This window comes from Amblyraja radiata, unplaced genomic scaffold (assembly GCF_010909765.2).
Source record: "Amblyraja radiata isolate CabotCenter1 unplaced genomic scaffold, sAmbRad1.1.pri S118, whole genome shotgun sequence".
NCBI classification, from domain to species: domain Eukaryota; kingdom Metazoa; phylum Chordata; class Chondrichthyes; order Rajiformes; family Rajidae; genus Amblyraja; species Amblyraja radiata.
In genome coordinates this window covers 791,790-800,096 of record NW_022630104.1, presented here as the reverse complement: position 1 = coordinate 800,096, position 8,307 = coordinate 791,790, and the positions used below count along the sequence as shown (strand labels likewise).

Here is an 8,307-nt window from a genome sequence, read left to right as displayed (position 1 = left end):
CTTAAGGGGTTGGACAGGCTAGATGCAGGAAGATTGTTCCCGATGTTGGGGAAGTACAGGACAACGGGTCACAGCTTAAGGATAGAGGGGAAGTCCTTTAGGATCGAGATGAGAACAACTTTTTTCACACAGAGTGGTGAATCTCGGGAACTCTGCCACAAAAGGTAGTTGAGGCCAGTTCATTGGCTATATTTAAGAGGGAGTTAGATGTGGAACTTGTGGCTAAAGTAATCAGGGGGTATGGAGAGAAGGCAGGTACGGGATACTGAGTTGGATGCTCAGCCATGATCATATTGAACGGAGGTCCGAATGGCCTACTCCTGCAACTATTTTCTGTTTCTATGTTTCCTCGTATTTTCTCCTCTGCTCGAGGCGGTTAAACCCTCCGCAGTCGCCGATGCCGATGGTCCGATGTCCGAAGGCATCGCGTCGGGATGACGAAAACTCCAGCGTCGGGCGGATTGGAACACTCCGCAGCATGGAGCTCCCGAGTCGACCTCTTCTTACCGGCTTCACGGTGTTAAAGTCCACAGGCCCCGCGGTCGGAGCACTTCGCAGGCGATTCGCGGCAAAGGATCGCAGGCTCCGCTTGTTAACGTCCGCACTGCGCCCGCGGCTTGAAGCCCCGGGCCGGTCTTCAGGAAAGGCCGCAACACTCCACGATGTTAGGCCGCAGAGAGGAATGGAGATACGACACGGAGAAAAATTGCTTCTCCATCAAGGTGACTGGAAAAAAATCTGTTGGCGAGGCAGCCAGTGGTGGTGGAGCCACCCGGTTGACTATTTGGGGGCCCACTTACATTTGCTTTGGGGGCCCTACATTTGTTTTGGGGGCCCAGATGCTCTCTTGTCACAGTGGGCGCAGCTGCTCACCGGCGTGGGCCCACTGGTGCTGCCGCAACCCCCGCGAGCTGTCAAACGCCTCATCACAGTACGGGCAGTCGTAGGGCTGGCCACTGGTGAGACAGGGTGCAGGATGCCATGGCAAAGCGCGCTCCACACAACAGGCTGCGTACAGGACAGCAGCTTGGAGGCGGGGTGAAGCCCTTGCCACACTGGGTGTAGGGGCGCTCGCCGGTGTGGGCGCGCTGGTGCTCCAGCAGGCTGTTGGATCCAGTGAAGCCCTTGCCACACTGGACACTAATGTAGGGGCGCTTGCCGGTGTGGGTGCACTGGTGCCTTAGCTGACTGCTGTAGTGGGTGAAGTTCTTGCCTCACTTGGCGCAGGTATAGAGGCGCTCGCCGGTGTGGGTGCACTGATGCACCAGCAGGCTGCTGTAGTGGGTGAAGCTCTTTCCTCACTGGGCGCAGGTGTAGGGACGCTCGCCAGTGTGGCTGCGCTGGTGCTCCCGCAGCTTGGTGGTGTTGGTGAAGCCCTTGCCGCACTGGGCGCAGGTGTAAGGACGCTCGCCAGTGTGGGTGCGCTGGTGCTCCAGCAGGCTGTCGGATCTGGTGAAGCCCTTGCCGCACTGGACACAGGTGTAGGGGCACTCGCCGGTGTGGGTGCGCTGGTGCCTCAGCAGGCTGCTGGATTGCGTGAAGCCCTTGCCACACTGGACACAGATGTAGGGGCGTTCGCCAGTGTGGGTGCGCTGGTGCCTTAGCAGGCTGCTGGAGTGGATGAAGCCCTTGCCGCACTGGACACAGGTGTAGGGGCGCTCGCCCGTGTGGGTGCGCTGGTGCTCCAGCAGCTTGGTGGTGTTGCTGAAGCCCTTGCCGCATTGGGCACAGGTATAGGGGCGCTCGCCGGTGTGGGAGCGCTGGTGCTTCAGCAAGCTGCTGGAGAGGGTGAAGCCCTTGCCATACTGGGCGCAGGTATAGGGGCGCTCGCTGGTGTGGGAGCGCTGGTGCTTCAGCAGGCTGCTGGAGAGGGTAAAGCTCTTGCCACACTGGACACAGGAATAGGGGCGCTCGCCAGTGTGGGTGCGCTGGTGCCTCAGCAGGCTACTGGAGTGAGTGAAGCCCTTGCCGCACTGGTCACAGGTGTAAGGGCGCTCGCCGGTGTGGGTACCTTGATGCACCAGCAGGCTGCTAGAGTGGGTGAAGCTCTTGCCACACTGGGAGCAGGTGTAGGGACGCTCGCTGTTGTGGGTGCGCTGGTGCTCCAGTAGGCTGCTGGAGTGGGTGAAGCCCTTGCCACACTGGGTGCAGGTGTGGGGACGCTCGCCGGTGTGGGTGTGCTGGTGCACCAGCAGCTTGGTGGAGTGGGTGAAGCTCTTGCCACACTGGGCGCAGGTGTAGGGACGCTCGCCGGTGTGGATCCGCTGGTGCTCCAGCAGGTTGTGGGAGTAGGTGAAGCCCTTGCCGCAATGGACACAGGTGTAGGGGCGCTCGCCTGAGTGGGTGCGCTGGTGCCCCAGCAGCTTGGTGGTGTTGGTGAAGCCCTTGCCGCACTGGGCGCAGATGTAGGGATGCTCGCCGGTGTGGGTGCGCTGGTGCTCCAGCAGGCTGTCGGATCTGGTGAAGCCCTTGCCGCACTGGGCGCAGGTGTAGGGGCGCTCGCCGGAGTGGGTGCGCTGGTGCTCCAGCAGGCTGTCGGATCTGGTGAAGCCCTTGCCGCACTGGACACAGGTGTAGGGGCGCTCCCCAGTGTGGGTGCGCTGGTGCCTCAGCAGGCTGCTGGAGTGGGTGAAGCCCTTGCCGCACTGGACACAGGTGTAAGGGCGCTCGCCAGTGTGGGTGCGCTGGTGCCTCAGCAGGCTGCTGGAGTGGGTGAAGCCCTTGCCGCACGGGACACACGTGTAGGGGCGCTCGCCAGTGTGGGTGCACTGGTGCCTCAGCAGGCTGCTGGAGTGGGTGAAGCCCTTACCGCACTGGACACAGGTATAGGGGCGCTCACCGGTGTGGGTGCGCTGGTGCTCCAGCAGCTTGGCAGTGTTGGTGAAGCCCTTGCCGCACTGGGCGCAGGTGTACGGGTGCTCGCCGGTGTGGATGCACTGGTGCGCCAGCAGGATGCTGGATTGGGAGAAGCTCTTGCTACAGTAACTGCAGGTGTACGGCCTCTCGCCAGAGTGCACGCAGTTGTGCCGCAGCAGGCTGCTGTAGCGGGTGAAGCTCTTGCCGCTCTCCGAGCAGTTGAAGGGGCGTTCTACTGTGTGCACCCGCCGGTGGACCTCCAGCTGGCTCGGGCTCTGCCAGGCCTTGCCACACACGTTGCACTCATAACGTTTCTCCTTGTTGTGCCCCGTCGTGTGGTCCTCCATTGAAGCTCAGCCCGCACACCGAGCAGATGGGGAGGGTGGGGGGCTCACCTGCACCCTGGCCGCTCTCAATGGCTGCTCACATCCCCGTCTCTGCTTCCATAGCAACGGCTCCTAAGCCCTGCAGGAGGGGAACACATAGGGTCAACAAGCTGGCAAACAGGATAATACTAAAACATTCCTGGCCCACCTGAACTCCACCAAGGACCTCAAAATATCCCGCCTCCAGGCCGCTACCGACACCCCGCGATTCGACCACCAGCAGGCTCCGGGCCCCAACTCCGGCCTGCATCGCCTGCCAGAGTCCCGCGACGCCATCTTGGCCACGAGGAGCGCCTCCAATACTCACCAGGACGCCGCCTTCACCGACCTCCACGTCGATGCTGCCGCCGACCTTCACCTGCCTACCGATAACGCCCAGCCTCGCCGCATCAACGGTAACTCGGACTTTCTTCCCCTCGCTGATTCCTCCGACCCTCGCCGCCCCCCGGGACCGCCCAATCTCATCGCCGCACCGGGCACACCCGACATCGCCGTCCCACTGGGCCCATCCAGCATCGTCGCCGGACCGGGCCCACTGAACAACGCCGCCGCACTGGGCCCGTCTAATATCGCCGCCGGACCGCGGCTCCCACAACATGGCCGCCGCAACGCATCCGACTCATCTCGCCGATCCACCGCATTGGCCGACCCGCGCCCACCGGGACCTCCCACGCATCGCCCGCGGACCCCGACTCAACCGCCACTGGACTCCGACCATCAGGTCCGTTGTCCCACCACTGGACTCCCACCATCGGGTCCGGTGAGCCGCGACACTCCACCCCCCTCCAACTACCCACAGCCGTCGCCTTACCTGGAACCTGGACTCTGCATAGGGCCTGAAGCCTCCACGCTGCTTACTCCCACTCTCCTGGGTTTGACTCCACTGGGTCCTAGTGCCAGTCTGCCCAGGCTTGCTCACCTCAGTGGCTGTTCCACTGACTCTCCCCCATCTGTCACTATGTGACCCCTGCTCTTCCCCACCCACATTACAGCCCTCTCACCCCCTGACCAGCCCCCACCACCCCCCCACCACACATCACCTCGTTCCCCGTCCACCCACCTGCCTTCCTCCGGCCCCAACCCCCATCCCTGCCGGGTGTTCACCATCCCCCCCGACCTCCCCCTCTCCCACACCGAATGGTCTGTCCTCAGCAGAGATCTTACCTTTGTCCCCCTCCGTCCCCACCTCAATGAGTTCCACGCCCACCACGACTTGGAGCTCTTCTACCATCGCCTCCGCCTCACAGCGCACTTCCACGGGAAGGAGTCCTCGCCCCCCCATTGATGACCCCTTTTCCTGTCTCCAACGCACCCCCTCCTCGTGGAACCCCCCTCGTAACCTCCCGGCCTTGGAACTCTTTATCCAAAACTGCTGTTGCGACGTCAACCGCCTCAACTTCTCCACTCGTCTCACTCCAATCTCTCCCCCCCTGAACGCACTGCCATCGAATCACTCCGCAATAACCCAGATTGGGTTATCAAACCAGCCGACAAGGGAGGTGCCGTGGTAGTCTGGCGCGTCGATCTTTACAAAGCTGAGGCCACGCGCCAACTCTCAGACACCTACTTACCCCTGGACCATGACCCCACTGACGAGCACCAGGCCACCATCTCTAGCGCCATCGCCGACTTCATCAACTCCCACGCCCTGCCCGACCGAGCCTCCAACCTCATCGTTCCCCAGCCCCGCACGGCCCGTTTTTACCTTCTCCCCAAAATCCACAAACCTGACTGTCCCGGTAGACCCATTGTCTCTGCCTGTTCGTGCCCCACTGAACTCATCTCCACTTACCTTGACTCCATACTATCCCCCTTGGTCAAATCCCTTCCTATATATGTTCAAGACACCTCAGACACTCTCCGCCGCCTCCGCGCATTCCATTCTCCAGGCCCTCACCCCCTCATCTTCACCATGGACGTCCAGTCACTCCGGTTCTTCCTCGACCAGAGGAGCAACCTATACCCAGCCACTGACACTCTCCTCCGCCAGGAGAATGTCAGTGGCTGGGTATAGGTTGCTCCGCTGGTCCTTACCCTCAATAACTTCACGTTTGACTCCTCCTGTTTCCTCCAAGCACAAGGCGTAGCTATGGGCACACGCATGGGCCCCAGCTACGCCTGCCTCTTTGTCGGGTACGTTGAACAATCCTTGTTCAAAACGTAGCAGGGCCCCATCCCCGACCTCTACCGCCGTTACATCGACGACTGCTTTGGGGTCACCTCCTGCACCCACACACAACTGACTGACTTCATCCACTTCACCACCAACTTCCATCCGGCAATCAAATACACCTGGACTATTTCCGACACTTCCCTACCATTCCTTGACCTCACTATCTCCATCGCAGGTGATAGACTTCTGACCGACATTGACTACAAACCCACTGACTCCCATGGCTATCTGGACTACACTTCTTCCCACCCTGCCTCCTGTAAGGACTCCATCCCCCACTCTCAATTCCTCCGCAAACGCCGCATCTGCTCCCAGGATGATGCGTTCCACACCAGGGCATCTGAAATGTCCTCATTCTTCAGGGAACGGGGATTCCCCTCCTCCACCATAGATGAGGCTCACACCAGGGTCTCTTCCATACCTCGCAACACTGCTCTCTCTCCCCATCCCCGCACTCGCAACAAGGGCAGAGTCCCCCTAGTCCTCACCTTTCACCCCACCAGCTGTCACATACAACAAATAATCCTACTTCATTTTTGCCACCTCCAACGTGACCCCACCACTCGCCACATCTTCCCATCTCCCCCTATGTCTGCCTTCCGCAAAGACTGCTCCCTCCGCAACTCCCTTGTCAATTCTTCCCTTCCCTCCCGTACCACCCCCTCCCCGGGCACTTTCTGTTGCAACCGCAAGAAATGCAACACCTGTCCCTTTACCTCCCCCTCGACTCCATTCAAGGACCCAAGCAGTCGTTCCAGGTGCGACAGAGGTTCACCTGTATCTCCTCCAACCTCTAGATGTCAGCTGATCTACATCGGTGAGACTAAGCGGAGGTTGGGCGATCGTTTCGCCGAACACCTCCACACGGTCCGCAAGAACCTACCTGACCTCCCGGTGGCTCAGTACTTCAACTCCCCTTCCCATTCCCAATCCGACCTCTCTGTCCTGGGTCTCCTCCATTGCCAGAGTGAGCAACACCGGAAGTTGGAGGAACAGCACCTCATATTCCGCTTGGGGAGCCTGCACTCGGAGGGCATGAACATTGAATTCTCCCAATTTTGTTAGCCCTTGTTGTCTCCTCCCCTTCCTTAGCCCTCGTGCTGTCTCCTCCCATCCCCCAGCCCTCGGGCTCCTCCTCCTCCTCCTCCTTTTTCCTTCCTTCTCCCCGCCACCCCCTATCAGTCTGAAGAAGGGTTTTGGCCCGAAACGTTACCTATTTCCTTCGCTCCATAGATGCTGCTGCACCTGCTGAGTTTCTCCAGCATTTTTGTGTACCTTCGATTTTCCAGCATCTGCAGTTCGTTCTTGAACACAATACTAAAACACATTGGGTGCGTTTATGGCGGAGGAAACCGTTATGTAATTCTGCGCAGCACACTGGCGCAGTGGTACAGTTCCTGCCTCACCGCCAGAGAGCCGGGCTCGATCCTGACTACAGGTGCTGTCTGTGCGAAGTTTGTACGTTCCCTTGGCCTGCGTGGGTTTTTACTCCTTGTGCTCTGGTTTCCTCCAACATTTCAAAGACGTTCAGGGTTGTAGATTAATTGGCCTCTGCAAAATTGCTAATTTGTTCCTAATGTGCATAGGATAGTGCTATTGTACGGGGTGATTGCTGGTCGGCGCGGACTCCAAGTGCCGAAAGACCTGTTGTTTCCGCGCTGCATCTCTAAACTAAACCAAAGGAGGGTCTCGACCCAAAACGTTACCCATTCCTTCTCACCATAAATACTGCCTGACCCGTTGAGTTACTCCAGCACTTTTTGTGTCTATGTTCTCCACAGATGCTGCCTGACCCGCTGAGTTATTCCAGCACTTTTCGTGTCTATCTTCTCCACAGATGCTGCCTGACCTGCTGAGTTACTCCAGCACTTTGTCATAGTCATAGAGTGATACAGCTTTGGAAAGAGGCCCTTCGGCCCAACTCGTACCCACACTCCTAGATCCCTCGGCACCACATTCCCCCAGTGCCCCGCCATTCACAGTGAAGACCCTGCCCGGGTTTGACTTCCTAAACTGTAACACCCTCCCCACCCCCAAACAATGTGACCTCCTCCCTGTGGCCCCCTACCCTTTACCCCTGCCGCCTCCTGCTCCTTAACCCCCTTTGCTCCCTCCCCCCTCCTACCCACCCTCAAACAGAGTGAACCCCCACCTGGCTCCCTACCCCCTTCCTTGACTCACTTGATCCCTCTCCATCCATTCATCCCCCTCGGCACCAAACCCACTCCCCCTTGAATCCCTCCCCCCGCTACTCACTTCTCCCCTTTTCCAACCCCCAGCCTCTCGCTCCCTCACTCTGACCGTCTCCCCTTAATCTGAGGAAGGACATTATTGCCCTAGAGGGAGTGCAGAGAAGGTTCACCAGACTGATTCCTGGGATGTCAGGACTGTCTTATGAAGAAAGACTGGATAGACTTGGTTTATACTCTCTAGAATTTAGGAGATTGAGGGGGGATCTTATAGAAACTTATAAAATTCTTAAGGGGTTGGACAGGCTAGATGCAGGAAGATTGCTCCCGATGTTGGGGAAGTCCAGGACAAGGGGTCACAGCTTAAGGATAAGGGGGAAATCCTTTAAAACCGAGATGAGAAGAACATTTTTCACACAGAGAGTGGTGAATCTCTGGAACTCTCTGCCACAGAGGGTAGTCGAGGCCAGTTCATTGGCTATATTTAAGAGGGAGTTAGATGTGGCCCCTTGTGGCTAAAGGGATCAGGGGGTATGGAGAGAAGGCAGGTACGGGATACTGAGTTGGATGATCAGCCATAATCATATTGAATGGCGGTGCAGGCTCGAAGGGCCGAATGGCCTCCTCCTGCACATATTGTCTATGTTTCTATGTTTCTATTCCTGCCCCGCTCAGCCTCCCCCGTCCAGATATATATATATAT

General features: G+C 58.6%; 1 pseudogene; it reads right to left on the bottom strand.

Annotated features, from left to right (window-relative positions):
* Window positions 1-240: 240 nt before the first annotated feature.
* LOC116969176 overlaps window positions 241-8,307 on the bottom strand; it is an 8,310-nt pseudogene continuing 243 nt past the window's right edge.